General features: G+C 45.0%; 1 protein-coding gene across 1 annotated transcript in view; it reads right to left on the bottom strand.

Moving 5' to 3' along the window:
* Positions 1-25,727, bottom strand: part of CARNS1 (carnosine synthase 1) — a 535,833-nt gene extending 510,106 nt beyond the window's left edge. Inside the window, exon 1 of the mRNA XM_068255247.1 lies at positions 25,665-25,727. The gene's annotated coding sequence lies outside the window, so the exon portion shown is untranslated. The remainder of the gene's footprint in view (positions 1-25,664) is intronic.
* Positions 25,728-27,681: the final 1,954 nt, after the last annotated feature.

The raw sequence follows: 27,681 nt of genomic DNA, 5'->3' as shown, positions 1-27,681 counted from the left end.
ACGCTGACTGGCAGCAGTACAGTGGCAGTACAGAAATGCTATACAGTGGTGGGTGAGCGGTGTACCACTATTCCCAGCAGCGACACAGAGCACAATGCTATACAGTGGCGGGTGAGCGGTGTACCACTATCCCCAGCAGCGACACAGAGCACAATGCTATACAGTGGCGGGTGAGCGGTGTACCACTATTCGCAGCAGCGACACAGAGCACAATGCTATACAGTGGCGGGTGAGCGGTGTACTACTATTCCCAGCAGACACAGAGTGGCAGTAAACAGAATGCTATATAGTGTGGCTGAGTGAGGTACACAGAGTGGCAGTAAACAGAATGCTATATAGTGTGGCTGAGCGAGCGGTGTACTACTATTCCCAGCAGACACAGAACAGTAAACAGAATGCTATATAGTGTGGCTGAGCGGTGTACCACTATTCCCAGCAGCGACACAGAGCACAATGCTATACAGTGGCGGGTGAGCGGTGTACCACTATTCCCAGCAGCGACACAGAGCACAATGCTATACAGTGGCGGGTGAGCGGTGTAGTACAATTCCCAGCAGACACAGAGTGGCAGTAAACAGAATGCTATATAGTGTGGCTGAGCGAGGTACACAGAGTGGCAGTAAACAGAATGCTATATAGTGTGGCTGAGCGAGCGGTGTACTACTATTCCCAGCAGACACAGAGTGGCAGTAAACACAATGCTATATAGTGTGGCTGAGCGAGGTACACAGAGTGGCAGTAAACACAATGCTTTATAGTGTGGCTGAGCGAGCGGTGTACTACTATTCCCAGCAGCGACACAATGACTGGGGGGACCCTGGCTAGCATGGCTGGAGCGCGAACTACCCTGCCTGCCTACCCAAAGCTAAACCCACAGACAAATGGCGGAGATATGACGTGGTTCGGGTGTTTATTTACCCGAACCACGTGACAGTTCGGCCAATCAGAGCGCGTTCGGGTCCGAACCACGTGACCCGTTCGGCCAATCACAGCGCTAGCCGAACATTCGGGGAACGTTCGGCCATGCGCTCTTAGTTCGGCCATGTGGCCGAACGGTTTGGCCAAACACCATCAGGTGTTCGGCCGAACTCCAACATCACCCGAACAGGGTGATGTTCTGCAGAACCCGAACAGTGGCGAACACTGTTCGCCCAACACTAGTGAAGACTGCAAGTTAAGTGGTTTTTTTGTCATACGCCGCCCTCCGATCAGAAGGACTTCAGTTTTGTCTGCATTTAGTTTCAGTCAGTTGTCACTCATCCATTGCTGTAGTTCACGTAAGCAGGCGTTTATAGTTGGAGTTGGGTCTGTCACACCAGGCTTGAAGGAAAGATATAGTTGGGTGTCATCCGCATAGCAGTGGTATGTCAGGCCATGTTTCTGGATTAGTTTTCCAAGCAGTAACATGTAAAACGTGGTATAGGGGTGGACAGGAAGGGCCCCATAGACACTTTTTGTGTTCTGCCACTCAAGAAGGATTTGAACCACTGAAGAACTATGCCATCAATGCCGCAGTATTCCTGTAGCTTGTTTATCAAGATGTCATGGTCAACTGTGTCAAAGGCTGCAGAAAGGTCTAGCAGTATGAGGATGGAACACTCTCCTTTGTCTCTTGCCATGAGCAGGTGGTTGCATATTTGGATGAGGGCAGTTTCAGTGCTGTGGTGTTTCCTGAAGCCAGACTGGAATGGGTTATAGCTGTTGTTTTGTAGGATTTTGGATTCTAGCTTGAGATACTGTATACAGCTTTTTCTATTACCTTACCCAGAAAGGGAAGGTTAGAGACAGGTCTGTAGCTGGTCATTGCATCAGGGTCCAGGGAGGGTTTTTTAAGGAGAGGCCTGATGATTGCTTCCTTCAGTAAAGCAGGAAATATCCCTGATTGTAAGGAACAGTTAACAATTTTGAGGAATACTGGTACAAACAGGTTGGGGCAGTTCAACATGAACTGTGTTGGGCCAGGATCCAGGTCACAGAAGGAGGATGCTTGATGTGACTTCTTCATCAATTTCTTTGAAGTTTGACCAAGGTGTTACGTTGTCTCTGCTAATGGTCTTCGGCGCTATATTAGGCTCAGATGCTGTAAGCTGGATGACGGACCTTATAGCGGAGACTTTGTCTGTGCAGAAAGGGGCAAATTGGTCACAGAGGTCCTTTGAAGACTCAATATTACGTTTTTGACATGCCGGGTTGCAGAGTTTTTCCACTGTGAGGAACAGTTGGGCTGGTTTGTTAACTGCATTTGTAATCTCTTGTGATAGAAAGGATGATTTTTTTTTCCCATGATTACCTTTTGGTAATTCTTCAAGTGGAGGATTACGGCATGTTTGTGTTCTGGGGACTGAGATTTGCGCCACAGTCTTTCGAGTTTTCGGCCTTGTCTTTTCAGCTCTTTAATAGAGTTATCAAACCACTGTGCATGATGGTGTGGAGTAAGATATTTGGTGCACAGAGGAGCAATGGTCTCAAAGGTGGAGGACACACATTTGTTGTATTTAAATACCAGAGTATCAGGGTCCAAGCTGGAGTCAGTCAATTCATCAAAGCTAAGGTTATCTCGGATATGTTGTGGTGTTAGCCCTTTTAATGGGACTCCGAGCAGTGCAGAAACTATGGAAAGATGCATATCATTTTAAAGCTCTCTTTCTCCTCTTTCCAATGATATATAAACCGCCACCCTACGCCTTTTAGTTTTCGCTATTTTTGCGATTGAAATTGCCGTGGCCGCAATTTCAATCACGAAAATAGAGAAAACTAAAAGGCGTAGGGCGACGATTTAGGTGTCGCCAGAAAGAGGAGAAAAAGAGCTTTAAAATGATATCCATCTTTCCATAGTTACATTGTATTACACAGGGCGACTTTTTCCTAAAGTCAGCAGCTCCATTCTGCTGAATGGAGCTGCTGACACAGGGGAAAGTGTCGTCCTGTGTAATACAAGTAACTATGGAAAGATGGATATCATTTTAAAGCTCTCTTTCTCCTCTTTCTGGCGACACCTAAATCGTCTCCCTACGCCTTTTAGTTTTCTCTATTTTCGCGATTGAAATCGCGGCCGCAGCAATTTCAATCGCAAAAATAGCGAAAACTAAAAGGCGTAGGGTGGCGGTTTATATATCATTGGAAAGAGGAAAAAGAGAGCTTTAAAATGATGTGCATCTTCCCATAGTTTCTGCACTGCTCGGAGTCCCTTTAAGCGGTGATATTTTATTTGATTTTTGAATTAATGTTTGACAGCTGGTATTGAGAGGGAGAAGTGGATAGTGTGATGGTCTGATCAGGCAACAGGATTAATTTCCACATTGGCTATTCCAGAATGGAATATAAGGTCCAGAGTGTGACCTTTCCTGTGAGTAGCAGAGCTGATTGATTGGAGGAAGCCCAGTTCATGTAAGGCACGAGTTAGCGCTAAATTTTGAAGAGGAGTCATCCCCCATGTATTGAAATCTCCAAGAACAATCCATCTGGGGTGTTCCAGTGTTAGGTTGCATAGGAGAGCTACAAGTTCCTTAAGGAAGTCAGCGTCCTTTTCTGGTGGGCGGTAGATTAGCAATATGTTAATGTTTTTCTCAGCTGAAAGTTGCACCCCCAAGTATTCAAACGAGTTGGTAGGTCCTACAGTAAGTGGTCTGATTTTCAAAGCTGATCTAAAGCAAAGTGCAACCCCTCCACCCCTGCGTTCTTTCCTGTTGCAGTATAACACGGAATAGTTTGTTGGCAGAGCGGCCTCCAGGGTGGGGCCAACTGGTTCAGAAAGCCAGGTTTCAGTCAGGCAGGCCAGATCAGAAGACTCTATTAGATCATGTATGGTTGCTGTTTTGTTGTTTATCCATCTGACGTTACAGAGGACAGCCTTGATGGGGCTACCCTGGGAGCTGAGGTCTGAGATTGAGGACTCCAGGACAGAACAGACTCCAGATGTGTGGCTGTCATCTCTGCTGGATTGTGCTGGAGTTATTGAGGTTGTTGCCTGGGTGTACTCTGTAGAATTTGTCACAGCGTTATTTTGGTTCTGCAGTGAAGAACATCTTTTCCCACATCCTCTGGACCCTCTTTGAGTCTTTATGAGGATTCCAACAGACTTAAGTAGAATTATTGTTGATTTGTCAATTGGATAAATATTTCTTGGTTGGTATGCAGCGAGAAGTGTCTCTGCTGAATATTGATGTTTACACATTTGAATGGACAAAAGAGACAGCTCAGGGCTCCTGCTGAGAAAGGCCCTATTTAGAGTCAAGGTGTGAACTTTCTCGGCTCCATTTTAAATCTTTGCCATCCCAAGTAATCCAGGTTGTTGTTTTTGTTTAATCCAGGTGTTTTGAAAGGTATCCTGCAGAGATCAAAGGGCCTATGTAGACTGAATTGTCCTTACACAGATGTATGGATGGACAGCATGGATTTGAAAATTCAGTCCTTTGTTTAGGAGTTTGAAGATATTATAATTATTATTATTATTTATTGTATTTATAAAGTGCCAACATATTATGCAGTGCTGGATATTAATTTAGGTTACAGACAATATTTAGGGGTGACAAACAGCAATATGACAATACAGGAATACAAGAAAACCAGATCACACAGCACAGTATGAGTACAAGGTAATGCTTAGTCAGTCACTGGAGAGGAGCATGGAGATTAGGCAAGTTAGGTTCACTCAAATGCATAGCATGGGTGCACAGTAATGGAGGTGCATGATCAGGTAGGACACAAAAGGAGGAGGACCCTGCCCAAAGGCTTAAAATCTAGAGGGAGAGGAAGGGACACGAGAGGTAGGGGACCAGAGTTCAGCTGTAGGTTAAGAACAATTGTGAGGGGTGGTAGGCCAGAGTGAAAAGATGAGTTTTGAGGGCCTGCTTGAAGGTGTTGAAGGAGGGGGCTGCCCTAATGGGTGGAGGTAGGGAGTTCCATAATGTTGGAGCGGCTCTTGAGAAGTCTTGGTGGCGTGCATGGGACTAGGTGATGCGGGGGACGGTCAGGCGAAGTTCATTGGAGGAGTGGAGTGAGCGGCTTGGTGTGTATCTCTGAGTAAGATCAGAAATGTAGGTTGGACAGTCAGACACAATATCTTGAATCTGATTCTGGACTGGATATGAACCCAGTGGAGGGATTCACAGAAGGGAGCCACCCTGGTGGAGCGATGGGAGGAGTGGATAATTCTGGCTGCCGCATTTATGATGGACTGTAGTGGGGCTATTCGGGTCATAGGGAGACCAGACAGAAGGGCATTGCAGTAGTCGAGGTGGGAAATTATGAGGGCATGGATGAGGAGTTTGGTGGTGGCAGAGGTCAGGAAAGGGCGAATCTTACAGATGTTATGAAGGTGGAAGTTGTAGGACTTTGTGAGGTTTTGGATGTGGGGAGTGAAGGAGAGTGTGGAGTCCAGGGTGACACCCAGACAGCGGGCTTGAGAGGTAGGGCGAATGGTAGTGTGGTTAACAGTGACCTGCACATCTGGGAGGTCCAGGGATGACCGGGGTGGGAAGATCATAAATTCCGTTTTGTCTAGATTTAGTTTCAGGATCCTAGTAGACATCCAGGAGGAGATGGCAGATAGGCAGGAGGAGACCTTGTCCATGGTAGTGGTGGATATGTCAGGGGTGTGGAGGTAGATTTGGGTGTCATCTGCATACAGATGATAGTTAAAACCCATGGAGGAGATAACCTTGCCAATGGAGGATGTGTATAGGGAGAACAGTAGGGGGCCAAGGACCGAGCCTTGGGGGACTCCCACTGAGAGGTGGTTGGGGGTGGACGAGGACTCATTGAAGGAGGTCGTGAAGGAGCGGTTGGAAAAGTAGGATGAAAGCCAGGTCAGGGCGAGATCGTGAATGCCCATGGACTGGAGGGACTGGAGAAGTAGGGGATGATCTACTGTATCAAAAGCTGCTGAAAGGTCAAGGAGGAGGAGAATGGAGTATTTACCTTCAGCTTTAGCTAAGGCAAGGTCATTGACCACTTTATGACAAACTCTGCCTGCCTCTCCTGAATAGCCTGTCGACCCTGGCCAAAGATGGGTGAAAAACTCTGCGCCTCAGCACTGCGCCTCTCTGCTCCTTCCCCCAGAGCTGAGCGCCCTGTGGCTGACAGCGGACCAGCCACAGACCTGTCAGTGGCTACCACCATGGCGCTTGCCTCTCCTGCTGCCTCTGCCCCTGCCCGACATTTCACAACACACAATACAACTATAAAGAACAAAAAAAAAATGGAAAGGAAGGTACCCTGATTGTAACTATGTGTGGGATAACTAGTGAAAATTGGACAGATTTAAATGTGTGTTTAAAAAAAAAAAAAGAAACAGACAGATATAATCTACTACTAACTGCGTAGCTCACATAGTTACATAGTTACATAGTTATTTTGGTTGAAAAAATACATACGTCCATCGAGTTCAACCAGTACACGTACACTTCACTGCACGTACATGGATGGTCAGTGACAGTGAGTGAACTACTAGTGTACTGTCTACAACAAGTAAAAATAAGTAACAGTATGTAAGTAACTGTCTATTCAGTCAGTCACTAACTGAACTGACGCTGGTAATGAACAGAACACTAGTGCCAAGAAGAGAGAGACAGTAAGTGATGCTAAGACTGACTGTCACAGACTCACACTACACTGTTTTCACTGTAAATGAGCACTTGCTCACAGGCAAATAGCATAGAGAAGCTCAGCCTCTCACATCACGCACTTCTAGTCAGTCACTAACTAAATAAGGAGTTTTGAATCAGGATGATACCATTTATTGGCTTATTTAGAGATGGATAAACAGTGAGCTTTCGACTTATAAAAAGCCTTCGTCGGACTGGTTCCTGACAAACACTGAAAAACACAGCTTATATACACTGACATACAGAGGAGAAACATTCTTTAGCAAACATAAATGTAATTAGATGCCTCAACTGTTACTGAGGAGGCTTTCCCAGGCATCCTGGCTAAATTGATAAGATCAACAGTTCCCTCAACATGACATGAAGCAAACTATGGTGATGGGGAGACATCGTAAATTCCGAGTTCAAATTGTAACTGGGCTGGTTACATGCACCATTAATTCTAAGCTTAAGAGAATTGTGGCATTTAAAGCCAGCACATGAAAGCAAATAAAATGAATAGTGACAGTGAACACCATCTTGCACAGCATATAGCACAAATATGAATGAAAGGATAGAAAAATTTAAAGAATTGCGGCATTTAAAACCCATCGTACCAGCACAAGAAGTTGGAGTCCTTGTTTAAACCATATTCTACAGTTTTGAACCAATGTATAAACTTTGTTTCTTGTGTTAGTCTCATGTTTCCCGATTTGAAGCCACCCATTAATACAGTGACGCGAAAATCGCTTAAACTGTGTCCAGGTAAACAAAAGTGTGTTGGTATCGGGAGATCACCATATTTTGTAGTATCCTTTTTTCTGCTGTTAATAGTGGATCTGTGGTGTGTCATGCGATCACGCAGTGGTTGACTATTTTCTCCCACATAAATTCCTTTGGGGCATTTTGCACACATGATCAGGTATACCACATTAGATGAGTCACAGGAAAAGGTGCCTTGTACTTTGTATTCCTGTTGTGTACCTGGTATTAGCATCCTGTCAGTGGAATGGATGTGTTCACAGGTCCCACACCTTTTCCCTCGGCAGGGGAATGTTCCATTCTGTTCTGGCCTATTAAAGGCACTCCTCACTATCATCTGCTTAAGATTGGGTGGCTGTCGGAATGCTAGGAGGGGAGGTTCAGGGAATATCTTTTTCAGTCTCTGATCCTTGTGTAGAACAGGATGAAGTTCTTTTGCAATCTTTCTTAAGATTTCCAGGCGTGGGTTGTAGGTGACTACCAGTGGGACACGGCTCTCTTCCTGGTTCTGCTTGTACTCCAGGAGCTGAGTCCTAGGGATGTTGTTAGGTTTCCTGATTTGGGTCTCAGCCATTAGAGGATTGTATCCCTGTTTAATGAAATTCTTCTTCAGGTAACTCAGGTGTTTGGCTTTGTCATCCCTGTCAGAACAGATCCGATTGCATCTTATTGCCTGGCTGTAAATTATGGAATTCTTTATATGTTTGGGGTGGAAACTGTCATACCTGAGGTATGTGGGACTATCCGTCAGTTTGCGGTACATGGACGTTTGTAAGCTGTTCTCTCTGATGTATATGGTGGTGTCAAGAAAGTTAATCTCCCTGTGAGAGTAGCTCAGTTTCAGTTTGATTGTGGGACGGAAGGCATTGAAGTTCCTGTGAAATTGGATAAGATCCTCCTCACTTGCAGACCAGAGGATCAAGAGGTCGTCTATAAAACGGAAGTAGGCTATGGGTTTTATATGACAAGTATCCAGGTATTCTTCTTCAATCTTTGCCATGAAGAGATGTGCGTACTGCGGTGCAAACCGTGAGCCCATTGCCACTCCCATTTGCTGTAAAAAGAGGTCCTCCCCAAAAGTGAAATAACTGTGGGTGAGAACGAATCTCATCAGTCCAGCAATTTGCTTTATAGGTGTGCCCAAACCTTGAAGATATTTGCGACAGGCTGCAATACCATCATTATGGGGAATGTTGGTGTACAGAGACTACACATCCATAGTGGCAAGAATGGTGCCTCCAGGCACTGGGCCGATGGCTGCCAGCTGGTTCAGGAGGTGTGTAGTATCCTGTATGTAGCTGGGTCTTTTACAGACTAGAGGCTTCAAAATGTTTTCCAACCACCCTTAGATATTCTCTGTGAGAGTTCCATTCCCTGTGTTCCCCTCTTTGTGGATTTTGGGAAGCATGTAAAAACTAAATAAAACTGACTCTGGTAAATGAACACACACTCAAAGGTAGCAGCTGCAGAAGCACAGTAAGACTGAGAGACAGATGCTGCAGTGCTGACTTACTGTACGCTAGTCTAAGTCTAACACTAAACTAACACAGTAACTAATTTATAATCAAGGACTTAACCCTAATCTAACAGGCACGGGCGTAGGGCCCGTGGTCGCAACGGTCGCGGTGGCGACTGGGCCCGCCTCCTAAAGAGGCGGGGGAGGGGCACGGGGACCTGGACCCCCCAGGTGTTGAAATCCCTGCAGCGCACTGCGGAGACTGGCTCCCGGAGGCAGAGCAGGGCTACGGGAAGATGGCTGCCGAAGCCCTGCACTGGAGACTATTTGTGTCTCCAGTACAGGGATTCGGGTGCCATCTTCCCGTAGCCCTGCACTCTGCCTGTCAGTGCGGGAGAAACTGGCTACAGGAGGATCGTCGCTGGAGGAGCTGCACGAGGGAGGCTGGCTGCACGTCGGGGAGCTGCACGTCACAGGCTGGCCAGGTGAGTGAATTTTTTTTATTTGTACAGGTTTATTTTCTGGTGAATGCTCCCACATTGCGATTATTTTCTGATGAATGCCTTCACATTGCATTTATTTTCTGGTGAATGCTGCCCACATTGCGTTTATTTTCTGGTGAATGCTCCCCACATAGCGATTATTTTCTGGTGAATGCTCCCCACATAGCGGTTATTTTCTGGTGAATGCTGCCCGCATTGCGTTTATTTTCTGGTGAATGCCCCCACATTGCGTTTATTTTCTGGTGAATGCTCCCACATTGCGTTTATTTTCTGGTGAACGCTGCCCGCATAGCAATTATTTTCTGGTGCATGCCCCCACATTGCGTTTATTTTCTGGTGAATGCTCCCACATTGCGATTATTTTCTGGTGAATGCCCCCACATTGCCTTTATTTTCTGGTGAATGCTGCCCACATTGCGTTTATTTTCTGTTGAATGCTCCCCACATAGCGATTATTTTCTGGTGAATGCTCCCCACATAGCGATTATTTTCTGGTGAATGCTGCCCGCATTGCGTTTATTTTCTGGTGAACGCTGCCCGCATAGCAATTATTTTCTGGTGAACGCTGCCCGCATAGCAATTATTTTCTGGTGAATGCCATCACAGTGCATTTATTTTCTGGTGAATGCTGCCCGCATAGCAATTATTTTCTGGTGAATGCTCCCACATTGCATTTATTTTCTGGTGAATGCCCCCACATTGCGTTTATTTTATGGTGAATGCTGCCCGCATAGCAATTATTTTCTGGTGAATGCCCCCACATTGCGTTTATTTTCTGGTGAATGCTGCCCGCATAGCAATTATTTTCTGGTGAATGCCCCCACATTGCGTTTATTTTCTGGTGAATGCTCCCATATTGTGATTACTTTCTGGTGAAAGCTCCCACATTGCGTTCATTTTCTGGTGAATGCTGCCCGCATAGCAATTATTTTCTGGTGAATGCTCCCACATTGCGTTTATTTTCTGGTGAATGCTCCCACATTGTGTTTATTTTCTGGTGAATGCGCCCACATTGCTTTTATTTTCTGGTGAATGCCCCCACATTGTGATTATTTTCTGGTGAATGCTCCCACATTGCATTTTTTTTCTGGTGAATGCTCCCACATTGCGTTTATTTTCTGGTGAATGTCCCCACATTGCGATTATTTTCTGGTGAATGCTCCCACATTGCATTTATTTTCTGGTGAATGCTCTCACATTGCGTTTATTTTCTGGTGAATGCTCCCACATTGCGTTTATTTTCTGGTGAATGCCCCCACATTGCGATTATTTTCTGGTGAATGCCTGTAATGAGCGCAGTCGCGGCGGACGACATCGCCACCGCGGCTGCCTCTGGATCCCTGCCCGTCTCTCTGGCGTCTAGGATGCCGGGGACGGAACTGACTTTTCCCTGCAGGGTCGCTATCTCGCGCGGGCGCACGCGTAGACAGGACCTTTATGCGAGGAGAGGGATCGTCAGCTGACCTGCGGATCAGCTGACGGCAGAGGAGACTCACGGCGCCCCGGATTGGCTGGCTGCAGGGAACGTGCCAGTGAGGTCTCCTCTGCTTCTTAAGCCTTCGGGCTTCAGTCTGGCGCTGTCTGTTGTCGTGAACTCATGTGTGTCAGCGCTCAGACCTAGCTAGGATTACTGTGTCATTTCTGTGTTATACTTTAGATCAGTTCCAGGGTGTCGAGACCAGGGCCTCACACCCAAGCTTAGGATACTGTATCATTACTGTGTTATACTTTAGACCAGTTCCAGGGTGTTGAGACCAGGGACCTTACACCCAAGCTTAGGATTACTGTGTCATTTATGTGTTATACTTTAGACCAGTTCCAGGGTGTCGAGACCAGGGACCTCACACCCAAGCTTAGGATTCTGTATCATTACTGTGTTATGCTTTAGACCAGTTCCAGGGTGTCGAGACCAGGGACCTCACACCCAAGCTTAGGATTCTGTATCATTACTGTGTTATACTTTAGACCAGTTCCAGGGTGTCGAGACCAGGGACCTCACACCCAGGCTTAGGATTACTGTGTCATTATTGTCTTGTCTGTTAGACTAGATCCCAGGTGTGATGCTAAGGATTTCACACCTAGACTAGGATATTGCTTTATTACTTCTGTTATCTGTTAGTCTAGTTCCCGGGTGTTGATGCCAAGGAGTTCACACCCAGACTAGGATATTGTTTACTGTATTGATCTACTGTGTATGACTCTTAGCTATTACCTCTGACTCTGATCCTGCCTTCTGATCCTGTACTTTCGCCTATCTGCCTACTTGTTGCCGAACCTCTGCCTGATTACCGTTTACTCTCTTGTCTCACGATTCTGTACCTATACGTACCTCTCTGTTGCCGAGCCTTGCCTGTCAGACTAATCTACTCACCAGTGGGCCCTCGCCACTGGTAAGGTGCTGGCTTCACCAGCTCCGCTGGTGAAGTGGTTCTGTAGTGCAGTTCGGTTTGTGTCTCAGGTTATCACTAGCCTGCAGGATTGTCTGAATCACCCGCTCCTCGGGAGATTCTATTCCAGTTTCAGTGTCCCCAGCTTGCTGGGGTTTGTACTTTATTAATCGGACGGCCTGTGCACCTTGGGTACCTCGCCAGCACTTCTGTAGAGGTCTAGCCTTTATTAGGTTCAGCTAGTGCCAGCCTGCTTCTCTGTAGGGGCCTAGTCTGCGTGGTCTGAGGCTCATCAGCTCCACTGATGAGCACCTGTTATGTATTTACTATCCTCACCTGCTCCACTGGTGAGGTATAGCTTAGTAATTGATGGTACCTTCTCAGCTCCTCTGGAAGGTTAACCAAAGCGAGTTAAGTCACTTGTGTCACCTTTCCAGCTCCACTGGAAAGGCCTGGGGTAGCTTCTTGCTGCCAGTTAAGCTAGCTCCTCTGATAGGACTAGTTTTCTATCTGGTGTATGTCTGTTATTATCTGTCTGATTCGTTCTTGTCTCTCGCCGGTACTCCTGGCAGAGACTAGCTACACTACCACCGTATTCTCTGTCTGTATCCTACCAAGCCTGACTGGGGAGCCTATTGGCTATCCGTCTTGTTTGTATCCAGGTTGTTCCTTACCAACTCCTTTGGTAAGGTTCAGTAAAGTCATTTAAGTTACGGTTGTACCCAAACACTACACACTCTGATCTTGGTCTTGCTATACTGGTATTATTGGTGATTCTGCGAATCACACATAATCGGGTATAGCGTCTGCATCATTGGTGATTCCGCAGATCACCAATAATCAGACATCTGAGTTGTGGCACTCAACCGTCACAATGCCCCCACATTGCGATTATTTTCTGGTGAATGCTCCCACATTGCGATTATTTTCTGGTGAATGCTCCCACATTGCGATTATTTTCTGGTGAATGCTGCCCGCATAGCAATTATTTTTTCGTGAATGCCCCCACATTGCATTTATTTTCTGGTGAATGCCCCCACATTGCGTTTATTTTCTGGTGAATGCCCCCACATTGCGTTTATTTTCTGGTGAATGCAGCCACATTGCGTTTATTTTCTGGTGAATGCCCCCACATTGCGTTTATTTTCTGGTGAATGTCCCAACATTGCGTTTATTTTCTGGTGAATGCTGCCCACATTGCGTTTATTTTCTGGTGAATGCTCCCCACATAGCGATTATTTTCTGGTGAATGCTCTCCACATAGCGATTATTTTCTGGTGAATGCCTCCACATTGCGTTTATTTTCTGGTGAATGCTCCCACATTGCGTTTATTTTCTGGTGAATGCCACCACATTGCGTTTATTTTCTGGTGAACGCTGCCCGCATAGCAATTATTTTCTGGTGAATGCCCCACATTGCGTTTATTTTCTGGTGAATGCTACCACATTGCGTTTCTTTTCTGGTGAATGCCCCCACATTGCATTTATTTTATGGTGAATGCTGCCCGCATAGCAATTATTTTCTGGTGAATGCTGCCCGCATAGCAATTATTTTCTGGTGAATGCTCCCACATTGCGTTTATTTTCTGGTGAATGCTGCCCGCATAGCAATTATTTTCTGGTAAATGCTCCCACATTGCGTTTATTTTCTGGTGAATGCTCCCACATTGCATTTATTTTCTGGTGAATGCTGCCCGCATAGCAATTATTTTCTGGTGAATGCTCCCACATTGTGTTTATTTTCTGGTGAATGCTCCCACATTGCGTTTATTTTCTGGTGAATGCTCCCCACATAGCAATTATTTTCTGGTGAATGCTCCCCACATAGCGATTATTTTCTGGTTAATGCTGTCCACATAGCGATTATTTTCTGGTGAATGCCCCCACATTGCGTTTATTTTCTGGTGAATGCTCCCACATTGCGTTTATTTTCTGGTGAATTCCCCCACATTGCATTTATTTTCTGTTGAACGCTGCCCACATAGCAATTGTTTTCTGGTGAATGCCCCCACATTGCATTTATTTTCTGGTGAATGCTGCCCGCATAGCAATTATTTTCTGGTGAATGCCCCCACATTGCGTTTATTTTCTGGTGAATGCTCCCACATTGCGTTTATTTTCTGGTGAATGCCCCCACATTGCGTTTATTTTCTGGTGAATGCTGCCCGCATAGCAATTATTTTCTGGTGAATGCTCCCACATTGCGTTTATTTTCTGGTGAATGCTGCCCGCATAGCAATTATTTTCTGGTGAATGCTCCCACATTGCGTTTATTTTCTGGTGAATGCTCCCACATTGCGATTATTTTCTGGTGAATGCTCCCACATTACGATTATTTTCTGGTGAATGCTCCCACATTGCGTTTATTTTCTGGTGAATGCTGCCCGCATAGCAATTATCTTCTGGTGAATGCCCCCACATTGCATTTATTTTCTGGTGAATGCCCCCACATTGCGTTTATTTTCTCTGGTGAATGCCTCCACATTGCGTTTATTTTCTGGTGAATGCTCCCACATTGCGATTATTTTCTGGTGAATGCTCCCACATTACGATTATTTTCTGGTGAATGCTCCCACATTGCGTTTATTTTCTGGTGAATGCTGCCCGCATAGCAATTATCTTCTGGTGAATGCCCCCACATTGCATTTATTTTCTGGTGAATGCCCCCACATTGCGTTTATTATCTGATGAATGCCCCCACATTGCGTTTATTTTCTCTGGTGAATGCCTCCACATTGCGTTTATTTTCTGGTGAATGCCCCCACATTGCGTTTATTATCTGATGAATGCCCCCACATTGCATTTATTTTCTGGTGAATGCCCCCACATTGCGTTTATTTTCTGGTGAATGCCCCCACATTGCGTTTATTTTCTGGTGAATGCCCCCACATTGCGATTATTTTCTGGTGAATGCCCCCACATTGCGTTTATTTTCTGGTGAATGGCCCACATTGCGTCTATTTTCTCGTGACTGCTCCCCGCATTGCGATTATTTTCTGGTGAATGCTCCCACATTGCAATTATTTTCTGGTGAATGCTCCCACATAGCGATTATTTTCTGGTGAATGCTGCACACATAACGATTATTTTCTGGTGAATGCTGCGCACATAACGATTATTTTTTGGTGAATGCTGCGCACATAACGATTTTCTGGTGAATGCTGCGCACATAACAATTATTATCTGGTGAATGCTGTGCACGTAACAATTATTTTACTTTAGACTGGCATCTTGCTACTAATTGCCCTATTTCCTCTGGGTGCTGCGTATGTTTGCAAATTGAACGTGGCACCCATGCTGCTGGAAAGCTGAATTGATATAGCCATGCCATGCACAGCTATAGGGAATCGGATATGTGTGTGCTTCGGGTGTTGCGGGGGGGGGGGGGGGGGGGCTGTTGTTGCCGGGAGGGGGGCCCACATCCAGATTCCGCATCGGGACCCAGAGGTTTCTAGCTATGCCACTGCTAACAGGCTACTAGGCTACGCTACCTAGCACTAGCAGGCTACCAGGCCTGCCCTCAGTGGCATGTGCACAGACCTCAGCTAAGCGACTGTATACAGTATACACTGACTGCATTGACTATCAAATGACAACTATACAGCAATACAATATTTGTGTTCTACAAGTGTAAAATAGAAAAATCACACTGGGCTTGATTCACAAAGCGGTGCTAACTGTTAGCACGCCTGTGAAAAGCCCCTTAGCACGTGCCCATTAAAGCCTATGGGACTTAGTGCGCGCAAACAGGGGCGTAGCAACAGGGGTTGCAGAGGTTATGACTGCATCGGGGCCCTTGGGCCAGAGGGGCCCCGAAGGGCCCTCCCTCAACTACAGTATTAGCTCTCTATTGGTCCTGTGCTCATAATAATCACTTCTATAGATACTTTGAATTGTGGTAATCATCAGCAAACTGTTTCCCATCCCCTTCTTGTACCTCTGACACTGTAGTTGCCATTGGCAGTTTTTGGTGCCCCGTATCAATTGTTATGTATAGAGTGCTTGGGGGGGCCCCATTGCAAAACTTGCATCAGGGTCTACAGCTCCTTAGCTATGCCACTGCGCGCAAAACTTTGCGCGCGGTATTTAGTGCGCGATCTGATTCAGAAAACTGGTGCTAACCTACTTAGCACCCTGGTTAGTGCGTCTAAAGACTTTAGACGTGCTAAGTAGGTTAGCACCACTTTTTGAATCAAGCCCACTGTTTTCACAGTAAATAAGCACTTTATCATAGCCAAATAGCACAGAGAAGCTCAGCCTCTAACGTCACACAAGTCTAGTTAGTCACTAACTAAATAAAAGTGACTCTGGTAAATGAACAGATGAAAACACACTAGAGTGACAGGAAAGTGACAGTGAGTGACACAGTAAGACTCTCACGGACAACAGACCTTTTAAAATAGAGGTTCCCCCACCCTACTGGACAATTATTAGGCTGCTAAAGGATACGTAAGTGGTGTTTTTTGACATCATTATGCCGAATAGGGTAGCCAATCAATGAGGAGATCCAATGATGGATGGATACACTGCCCAATAGGAACAGCTTGTCAGTGGGTGTTGTCCCATAGATTTGATCCCACCCCCCATGCAAGGTATATAAGGCCAAGGACGGAATGGGATCAGTTGATGCTTGACTGAGCTAGAGAGCACAGCTCTCATTCTTTATTTTCTTTACTATGATTGCAATGTGAATTGCTATGCACTTAGCACCTTAGCACTTAGCACGCTCTTTTTCCCTGACAACTTAGGGGGTTGAAACATGTTGGATTTGTGGTGGGGGTTATTTTAATAGCACTAAAGCAATCTTAATTGGGGTATAAGTGGGATCAATTGTGATAGGGACTGACGAGTCTTTCTATTGATCTAAAATATAATAAGTGGCCCTAACCCCATAAAAGAAAAGGAAAATACACTGAAAATTATGATTTTAATGTAGACCAATAAAGGTTATATTTTAAATGTGTACAATTATAGATATTCTCTTCCCTGGGAATCTACTTGTGGTTTCTGACACAGTAAGAGACTGCCTGACTAGTGTCACACACTCAAAGGCAGCAGTTGTGGAAGTACAGTGAGACTGAGAGAGAAAGATGCTGACTGATTGTATGCTAGTCCAAGTCTAACACTAAACTTATGCTGGGAATACACGGTTAGTTTCTTTCTTATCAATCGAGACGCTGATGGCTCGATTGATAATTTCCGACAGGTCCGATCAGTGAGGCGCTTGATTCCCTGCTCGATACCCGCGGATGGACAATGGGCATAAAACGAGCGGAAGATAAGAAGTGCCCGCGGGGACAAGCGGGGATCGATCCAGGCGCCGGCGGGGACGAGCGGGGATGCGCCGGGATCGATCCAGCGGCTCAATCCGGCGCATAATCTATTCCGTGTATGCCCAGCATAACACAGTAACTGATAAATAATCAAGAACTAATCCCTAACCTACCTACAGGCTACTACTAGGCTACCTAGCAGGCCTAGCCTGCACAGACCTCAGCTAAGCTAGCCTAGCACTGTATACAGTAAATACACTCAGCTACACTGACTGACTAACACAATCAAATCACTATCTATCTATACAGCAATACAATAAATGGGTTCAGAATGTGTTATCAGGGGCTTCTCACCCACCAGGCAAGTATAGGCGGTTGCCTGGGGCGCCATGAGGTGGTGAGGCGCATTCCCCCACCGCTGCTACTGTGACCATGTTTTTTTTTTTTTTATATTATATTACCTCCTGACTCAGTCCCCGGTGCTCGGCACGCTACCATGTGCTCAGCAGTGCCTCCACTTCTCCCCAGCCAATAGAGCAATCAATACAGCTCTTCTCTGCCAGGCTCCTTCTTTAAAGCCGTGCCCCTTCTTCTCAGTAGCCACACAGGTAAAGCGTTTACCTCGTGTGGCCCAGCCTTTAACTCCACCCCACGCCAGTCAATCCAGGAGCCAGCAGCCAGCCAGCTTATGCACCCGACAGTCTGACCCCCCACCTGTGTCACTGGCTGCACACAGACACTGGAGTGAGACAGCCAGGGGACAGATACAGTCACAGAGAGAAGAATGTGATGTGTCTGTGTTGGAGCCCCGCCCCCGCACAAGACAGCAACACAGCCCGGGAGAAGGGAAGTTTCTGCTCCAGAGTAGTGATTGGAATTCCGGCTCTTTTCAGAGAATCGACTCTTCTGAATCGGCTCCCATTAAAGAGCCGGCTCTTACGGCTCTGAATCGGCTCTTCATTAAATATCACTAAACACCACTCAGAATCGGAGTAAAAGCACCGCCCCCATCTCCATGACAATTCCAGACTGCTTCTCTGACTGGGGCAATCCCTCCTGCTACTGCTCTGCTCCGCCCCATACACTCCTACAAGCTGCAAGAGGAGGACTACATCTCCCAACATGCCTCAGCGCCCTTTATTGCAGAGCAAATCAGAGCTCTGTGGGGCGGCTGAGGCATCGGCTCTTTCAAAACTGAGAACCGGCTCTTGTCGTTCGCAGCAAAGAGCCGGCTCTTAGAGTCGGCTCGTTCGCGAACGACCCATCACTACTCCAGAGATGATAAGCTGCATGCACAGGCAGAAGAGAAGGTATGCAGGCAGGCTGCTAAGAACACTTCCTGTCCTGTGTGCAGACTCCCAGTACTGTTATAACTGCTAGAATGTGCCCTGCTCTTTTGATACTAGAGTTTTCTTTGAAAGCTGGTTAGGCTGTAGGCTGGTAAAGCTGTAAACCTGTGCTTTAGTGCTGTGCTGTCTCTCCCTCTCCCCTCTCTGTTCCTCTGCCCCCTCTTCCATCTTATGCTGTCTCTACCCCTCTCTGTTCCTCTGCCCCCTCTTCCATCTTATGCTGTCTCTACCCCTCTCTGTTCCTCTGCACTCTCTTCCATCTTATGCTGTCTCTCCCTCTCCCCTCTGTTTCTCTGCACCCTCTTCCATCTTATGCTGTCTGTCGCTCCCCTTCTCTGTTCCTCTACCCCCCTCTTACATCTTATGCTGCCTCTCCCTCTCTACTCTTTCCCTCTGCTCGGATTACGTGTATTTTCTGGTGAAACGCTTCCACATTACGATTATTTTCTGACAACGCTGCCCCATTACGATTATTTTCTGGTGAAACGCTGCTGCCCTATGATTAATTTCTGGTGAAATGCTGCTGCAATAAGTGTATTTTCTGGTGAAACGCTGCCACCTTACGAATATTTTCCAGGTGAACTGCTGCTGCAATAAGTGTATTTTCTGGTGAAACACTGCCACATTACGATTATTTTCTGGTGAATTACGATTCTGAATTACGATAATTACTATTATTTTCTGATGAAACACTGCCGCATTATGATTATTTTTCTGGTGAAACGATGCTGCATTATGATTATTTTCCTGGGGGGGTGGGGCTTGGGGGGGCGCCACAGGTTTTCTCGCCTGGAGTGACAAAATGACTAGAGGCACCCCTGCGCTGACAGACTGACTTCAGCAAACCCAGGAGGACCAGGAGGGCAGCAAAGAACACAAGCTGCTGCTAGTGCCCAAAAGGGAATGGTATTGGCAGTGTCCTTGGAGTGGGAACATTTTCTGACACCCATGCAGCAGCCCACAGAACAGCAATCGGGCAGTTCCACGTCCTCCAACACCGATCGCCTGGAGAAGATGGTCAAGGACTACATGTCAGATGGCGTAGCTGTGTTGAACAATCCATCTGCAGACAGACGGTGAGTGTGACAGCACAGAAGGACCATGGCAACTCACTCATAGTACCACAGTTTGATAGTGCTGCCCAAAAAATTATATGGATCCGTGGACCCGGGCAGTACTGGGAAGTGGGAACGCAGATTTTAGTACCTAAACACACGATACAACATGTTTTCCGGGGTCGGACTCTGAGGCACATACAGATGGTCCCGATCATCATCCTCATCATACAACTTTTCTCCTGAGTCTGACCCACCCACCACCTCTGCCACCCCAACATCCCCAGACACAGACCCCTCATCGTCCTCAACATTAACTTGGGATGCTGGCCTGAGCCCGACCTCCTCCTCCACATCAGGCCCCATCATCTCCTCAATGGCAGCCCTCAATAATCGCTCTGGCGCCGGACCGAAGGACACAACGTTCTCCTCCGGGGAGGGCTGCTGCTGACCACTGGCTGCTGGGGTGGATGTTATAGCTTGCGTGGGGCGTTGGCTGTTGCTGTTGTTGGGAGTGCTGCTCACAGCGGAGGTCTCTGAGGAACTCATGGTGAGCTCATATAGTGGTTGACGTTGAGTGGAGTATTACTGATCCCAGCAATATACACACTGACTGGCAGAGTACGCAATGCTATATAGTGGTTGACGGTGAGTGAAGTACTACACATCCCAGCAATATACACAGTGACTGGCAGTACAATGGTATGGGTGGGTGAGCAGAGTACTACAGATCCCAGCAATGCTATATAGTAATGGGGTGACTGAGTGAGCGGCAGTGTACTACTGTTCCCAGCAGACACAGAGTGGCAGTAAACACAATGCTATATAGTGTGGCTGAGCGAGCGGTGTACTACTGTTCCCAGCAGACACAGAGTGGCAGTAAACACAATGCTATATAGTGTGGCTGAGCAAGGTACACAGAGTGGCAGTAAACACAATGCTATATAGTGTGGCTGAGCGAGCGGTGTAGTACTGATCCCAGCAGACACAGAGTGGCAGTAAACACAATGCTATATAGTGTGGCTGAGCAAGGTACACAGAGTGGCAGTAAACACAATGCTATATAGTGTGGCTGAGCAAGGTACACAGAGTGGCAGTAAACACAATGCTATATAGTGTGGCTGAGCGAGCGGTGTTCTACTGTTCCCAGCAGACACAGAGTGGCAGTAAACACAATGCTATATAGTGTGGCTGAGCGAGCGGTGTACTACTGTTCCCAGCAGACACAGAGTGGCAGTAAACACAATGCTATATAGTGTGGCTGAGCAAGGTACACAGAGTGGCAGTAAACACAATGCTATATAGTGTGGCTGAGCGAGCGGTGTAGTACTGTTCCCAGCAGACACAGAGTGGCAGTAAACAGAATGCTATATAGTGTGGCTGAGCGAGCGGTGTAGTACTGTTCCCAGCAGACACAGAGTGGCAGTAAACACAATGCTATATAGTGTGGCTGAGCGAGGTACAAAGAGTGGCAGTAAACACAATGCTATATAGTGTGGCTGAGCGAGCAGTGTACTACTATTCCCAGCAGCGACACAATGACTGGGGGGACCCTGGCTAGCGTGGCTGGAGCGCGAACTACCCTGCCTGCCTACCCAAAGCTAAACCCACAGACAAATGGCGGAGATATGACGTGGTTCGAGTATTTATTACCCGAACCACGTGACAGTTCGGCCAATCAGAGCGCGTTCGGGTCCGAACCACGTGACCCGTTCGGCCAATCACAGCGCTAGCCGAATGTTCGGGGAACGTTCGGCCATGCGCTCTTAGTTCGGCCATGTGGCCGAACGGTTTGGCCGAACACCATCAGGTGTTCGGCCGAATTCGAACATCTCCCGAACAGGGTGATGTTTTGCAGAACCCGAACAGTGGCGAACACTGTTCGCCCAACACTAATACAGTTGGGGACATCAAACTTGGAGAAGGACTTAGGAGTACTCATCGACAACAAGTTAAATAATCGTACTCAATGCCAAGCCGCTGCAGCTAAAGCTAACAAAATTTTGGGATGCATTAAAAGGGAAATAAAAACTCGAGATGCTAGCATAATATTGCCCCTGTTTAACTCTCTAGTAAGGCCACACCTGCAATATGGAATTCAGTTCTGGGCACCACATTACAAAAACGATATTGCAGTTTTAGAGCAGGTGCAGAGACGAGCAACAAAATTGATACGTGGGATGGAAGGTCTCAATTACCAAGAAAGGTTAGATAAACTGGGTTTATTTAGTCTAGAGAAAAGACACCTTAGAGGAGATCTAATTAATATGTATAAATACGTCAGAGGGCAATATAAAAGCTTGACGGATGAGCTTTTTTGTCCCTAGGCCTTCTCAAAGGACTAGAGAACATGATCTGTGCATGGAGGAAAAATGTTTTAGCCATTTATTTAGGAAAGGGTTCTTTACAGTAAGAGTGATTAAGATGTGGAATGCATTGCCACAGGAAGTAGTTATGGCAAATTCTATACCTGCATTTAAGGAGGCTTAGATGCTTTCCTTGCGTTGAAAGACATCCATGGCTACAATTACTAGGTAATGCCAAATGATGTTGATCCAGGGATTTTATCTGATTGCCATCTGGAGTCGGGAAGGATTTTTTCCCTTTTGGGGCTAATTGGACCATACCTTGTAAGGGTTTTTCGCCTTCCTCTGGATCAACAGGGATATGTGAGGGAGCAGGCTGGTGTTGTACTTTGTTCTCTGGTTGAACTCGATGGACGTATGTCTTTTTTCAACCCAAATAACTATGTAACTATGTAACATCAGGCTTTATTCTTACAGCATAGATCTTATTTAGATGTTATTTAGTGTATATATATATATATATATATATATATATATATATATATATATATATATATATATATATATAAAAGATTCCTGTGTACACATCATATATGCTGTACAGTCACTATCAGATATGTATATCTGACTTTAGAAATACGGGGACTGCTATATTGAAGCTGCACAAGTAACTATTTTTTGATTGGTTTATTTCATTTTTGTGGACTAAGCACAGCAGCTATTACTGTATATATAAATTATTTATGGTGACTATTATCTGAGAAATAGAACATTTTATCATATTTTTTATTTTAATTACAGTTTAAATTCATTAGGAGTCGGAATTGGAGCATTTTCTCCCGACTCCGACTCCAGGTACCCAAAAATTGCCCTGACTCCAACTCCTCGACTCTGACTCCAAAGCCCTGATAATTTCAGGGGCTATAGCATGGCAGTGAGGGGGCAGAGAGCAGCGTGGGGGGACACAGAGGCATGTCATGAGGCAGAGAACATGTCTCTGTGTCCTACCAACTGCCCCCCACATTCTACACATGTAGTTTAAAATATTTTAAATGTCTAAAGTAAACCTGTGCGTATTCCATGTCAACCAATAACTCTATCTGAATAAAAAAAAGAGGCTCAGTATAGTTTTCAGACATGTTGCACTTAAAACATCAAATAAAGCTACTAAGAACATGGTCAGTTGGATAGAACTATGCTAAAACTGAAATGTTTAGCAACCAATCAAAACAATTCCTTTCACTTGTCTCAACTTGTTAGCAACCAGTGAACACTTTATAAATTCACATTTTATCTGATTGCCATCTGGAGTCGGGAAGGAATTTTTTCCCTTTTGGGGCAAATTGGACCATGCCTTGTAAGGGTTTTTCGCCTCCCTCTGGATCAACAGGGATAAGTAAGGTAGCAGGCAGGTGTTGTACTTTGTTCTCTGGTTGAACCCGATGGACGTATTTCTTTTTCAACCCAAATAACTATGTAACATCAGATTAAATAAATATGACTGCCGCTTGTTTGCAATGAGTTGTACTCTTCATATCACCTTTTTAAGTTAGAATGTTATTATAATAAAATACAGTTATTTATTAAAATGTGATTTTTTTTTTATGAAATCATAGTACTGCTTTTCTTCTACAATAGTTTTAGGAAAGGGAAAGGCTATTTTGCTCATATATGTTTACACAGCACATGGCCCTGTATGAACCCATCTCTTCTATCTATGAATATATAGTATGTTGGGCCAAGCATGCATCTCTTTCTTAACCTGGAACTAGGCAGGCACTTTAGTTGCCATGTAAAGTATTATAACATTATGAATAATTACATTTGTAAAAGCTTTAAGACAGCCACTACTCATTAGCATAATGGTAGTGATGCAACCAACCCAGGATTTCTACATTAAGCAGTGTTCTTTTGTTGGCAAAAATTTCTTCCACATTGCTCTGAATATCCCTAAAGCCCAATCTACACGATACGTTTCTTTGTGCGATTCAATTACGATTCTATTTACGATCTGATTAAATCTGACATGTCCGATCGGGATTCGATTAGATTCAATTTGATTTGCCATTGCAAAACAATGGCAAATCGAATTGAATCAAATCGAATCCTGATCGGACATATCGGATTTAATCAGATCGTAAATAGAATCGTAATCGAATCGCACAAAGAATCGTATCGTGTAGATGGGGCTTAAGGGGCAGGATTTTTTTCCTCACTTTCTTAAAATATAGAAACTCCTGTCTGATATAAAAAACTGTCAGGAGTGGAAGAAATGTAAAAGATATGTAGGTTAGATAGCTATTAGAAAATAAAAAAAAATGAATTCTAAAAAAAACATATAAAAAAATGCGTAACCAATTTATATCCAGTGGAAATGTTGATGAACATTGATCAGCAATTCCCATTATTTATGTCACTAATGCCAAATGGTGGTAATAGTATGTGTGTGAGAGCTGAATTACTTTGTTCTGCTTTGAAGTAGCTATTTTTTTTATTATTATTTAGTATTTATATAGCGCTGAAATCTTGTGCAGCACTGTACAGAGTATATTGTCTTATCATTTAACTGTTCCTCAGAGGGACTCACAATCTAATGTCTACAATAGTCATATGGCTATTTATTTACTTTTTAGTATACAGTATGTATCATGGTCTAGGGCCAATTTAGGGTAAAGCCAGTTAACTTGTCTGTATGTTTGTGCGAAGTGGGGGGAAACTGGAGTGCACAGAGGTAAATCACGCAGACACGGGGAAAACATTCAAACTCCATGCAGATAGTGCCCTGGCTGGAGTACGAACTGGGGTCCCAGTGTTGCAAGGCGAGAGTGCTAACCACTACGCCACTGTAGCTAGCGTCTAGGAAAGGTAATCAGTATTAGACAAGATTTCTGCTGAAATCTTGTCTAATGCCTGGTACACACAATGCAATTTCCCATCAGATCAACAAGTCTAATCAATAAATTCCAACATCTCTAATCAGGTTTCTGCTCAATTTTCGAATCAATTTTGTACAGAAGTGATTGGAAACCTGATCGAACCAGTGGGACATTATGGATTTGACCCGTCGATCTGACAATAAATTACATGGTGTGTAGTAGGCATAATGTGTGCTGGTAGCAGAACCAGACAGACAATAGATATTTGCTAGATCTCAGTCATTTGCTTGATCTACTACTGATCTAAAATAATATGCCTTGCATAAAATGAAATAGCAGATTTATCACTGTAATCAAATACTAGTGAGCTTTAACCGGTATATTGTTAGATATAAAAACAAAATGAGAAATTATAACAGTGTTAAGTGTCACTTACAGAGAATTTCAAACATGCTGGAAAACATCTAGGGTTATTTAACTATAGTTTCTTTACCATGCAAAAAAGAAAGTGTCATTGAAATACTTATGCTTAATAACAGAAAATGCTTTAACCAAATTAGGGTGAAATGCCCCACGACTCAACTCACTGAGAATGTAAAGTACACAATATCATAATGTTTTAAAGTCAAGAACAGCATTTTCTGAAAGGAATTTAGTTTATGTCTAGTTAAACATCGGAGATACGACAGCAGCTGTGTTTTGACTTAAAACAAATTAATATAAACAAAATAAATATAAAATGGTCGTCTAGAGTGTTCAGGCCGAATTCAAAGCAATTCTTGCATGGCACACAAAAATAATTTGTAATGATTTCATATACCGTAAATGAATACCGTAAATGCCATTCTTTCTTAACTAAGCCAGTGCAGACATGGGGTAGCAATAATCCAGAAGAGTAAGGTCAAATCTTTAAACTTCTGCTATTCTTGGCGAAGTATCTGTCTGTATATACTCACCATTACAAACATCAGTATGAAAACAGTACAAATAAAAGTATGTAAGTATCACAAGATATGAACAAAATAACTAATAATTAAATATGTAATTTTAAGGAGATATATAATGTTGTAGGTTTAAGAGTGCATAGCCTTTTATTTAGAAATAAAATCTCACCTCTAAATGTCCTCGTAGAAAGAATGAAAGGTAGAGGGACCTCACAAGACCGACAAGCACAGAGAGCACAGAGGGATTAGGACGTCTCTTTAAATCCTGAGCTTCCCCCTCGCCTGCCCCCTCCCTGTTAGGCTTTACTTGAGCTGCTCCCAGCTGTCATTCAGCCAGGCCCATATCATCAGGTCAACATCACAGCAGTGCTTGTCAATCACCCTGATGTGATATTAGGAACTTATTCCATTACATACAGTGCTGTGCTGTGCTCTTTCTGCCATTCTTGTACAAAACACACATTCAGCTGTTAGTGAACAAGCAAGCATTCATGCCTGCACTACTCTTTGTCAAACGCCTTGATTTGCCAACTGTCTATTTTTAGAAGGAGGAATCGTATATTCACAAAGATTCAGTTTTTTTCATACCTATAATCATTTTACACCCTGAAATCCCTACATAAATAAAGCCTCATCCATAGAGTCTGTGCAGAAATTATTATTTAAAGCAAACTAAAATAAACAATACCAAACCTCCTGTACATGTATGGCATGGCATACTTACAATCTCTGCTGTTCGCTCCAGTGAGAGCCTGAAGGTCATCTTTAGGCACAGGTCTGAATATGCTAACTGACAACAGGATGCCCTTATGTTTCTTTTTGTTTTAAACATGGCTAAATAGCTAAAAGTTGAATAGATGGGCAGGGCTACAGCTTCAAACTGTCACACATAATCATGGTATTCCTACTGCAAGGGATCAAAGGACAGACTGATATCTCTGTAAAGAATGTAATGAGATGCTGTCACAAACATGCTTGTCACAAACATGCTTATCTATCACCGCTTTTGCGGCTTTAAGCCTCATACATATGAGGCACAAATGTCTCACATGAGACAAAAAAAAAAGCAGCGACAGTTCGTCGCCAGGTCCCTCTGTGCAGCAGCTGTACACACGGTGCATAGAGGGACAGAGATGCGGCGGAAGCTGTCGCCGAAGGTTCCTCCCCCCCGCCGGAAGCTCTGTGCAATGTGCATGGGTTGCTGTCGCTAGTCCGCATACACATGCAGTATGCGTGGCGGACTAGCGACAGCTGTGGCGAAGTTGTGGCGACAGCTGTTACCGGCGATTGGCCACGTCAATCGCCTGGCGACAGCTCTAACTAGCGACGGTTCGTGGCGCGTGCCGAATACACACGGGGGACCTGTCGCCGCAACATGCGCATGCCATGTGTTTATGGCGAAAGTTGTGCCCCATGTGTATGAGCCATTACTCTGCACATAGATTTTCCAGCATTTGTCCCCACAGACAGTCTCAGTAGCGCTCAAACACAGATTCAATGTGGTTTGTACACAGAACAAGAGTGAGCCTACAATTATTTTATATGATTTATTTAAAAATGGCAAGGTTAGTGCATTAACAGATTCCAGAAAAAAAAGCCAAAAAAACAAAACGGGGGGATGTCTTAAGACATGTGTCCTCAAAGCACACTTGCTTATACAGTCTATAGTGGCACAGAGAGCTTTCTACCCAAATCACTGTAATTCCGGTGCCGGCAATAGCAGGATCCCAAATTAAGTGTCTCCCCCGAGTTGCTAATAGTTTTTTACGTGGCCCCCACAAGGCAGTTGAGGCAATTGCCTTGGGCCTTGAGGGAACATATGGTGAAAGGGGGCCTGTAGCGGGCCTCATAAAGTCCCACTACAAGCCCCCTAAACTGTAGAGTTGTGTGGTACTCACTGCTCCGCCTTCTGCCAGCCCAGTGTAGATGTTTGCCTGCTTGTTAAATTGCTCACAGCTACGGACCCCTTCCTGCCCTGCAAAGTTGCGAGCATACCCGAAAAGATGCCTCACTCACGAGTCCAGGATCCTGAGCTGAATCTCACTGCTCTCCTCTGCCACTTAGCGTCCTGTCTCCATGGTTGCAGCCAGCACCTCTCATCATAACATCATTGAGAGGCACCACATGCAACCATGGAGACAAGCCACTAAGCAGCAGAGGAGAGCAGTGAGATGTGGCGCAGGATC

The sequence above is a fragment of the Hyperolius riggenbachi genome, chromosome 10 (genome assembly GCF_040937935.1).
Source record: "Hyperolius riggenbachi isolate aHypRig1 chromosome 10, aHypRig1.pri, whole genome shotgun sequence".
NCBI lineage: Eukaryota > Metazoa > Chordata > Amphibia > Anura > Hyperoliidae > Hyperolius > Hyperolius riggenbachi.
This window is presented reverse-complemented; position numbering and strand designations above follow the sequence as displayed.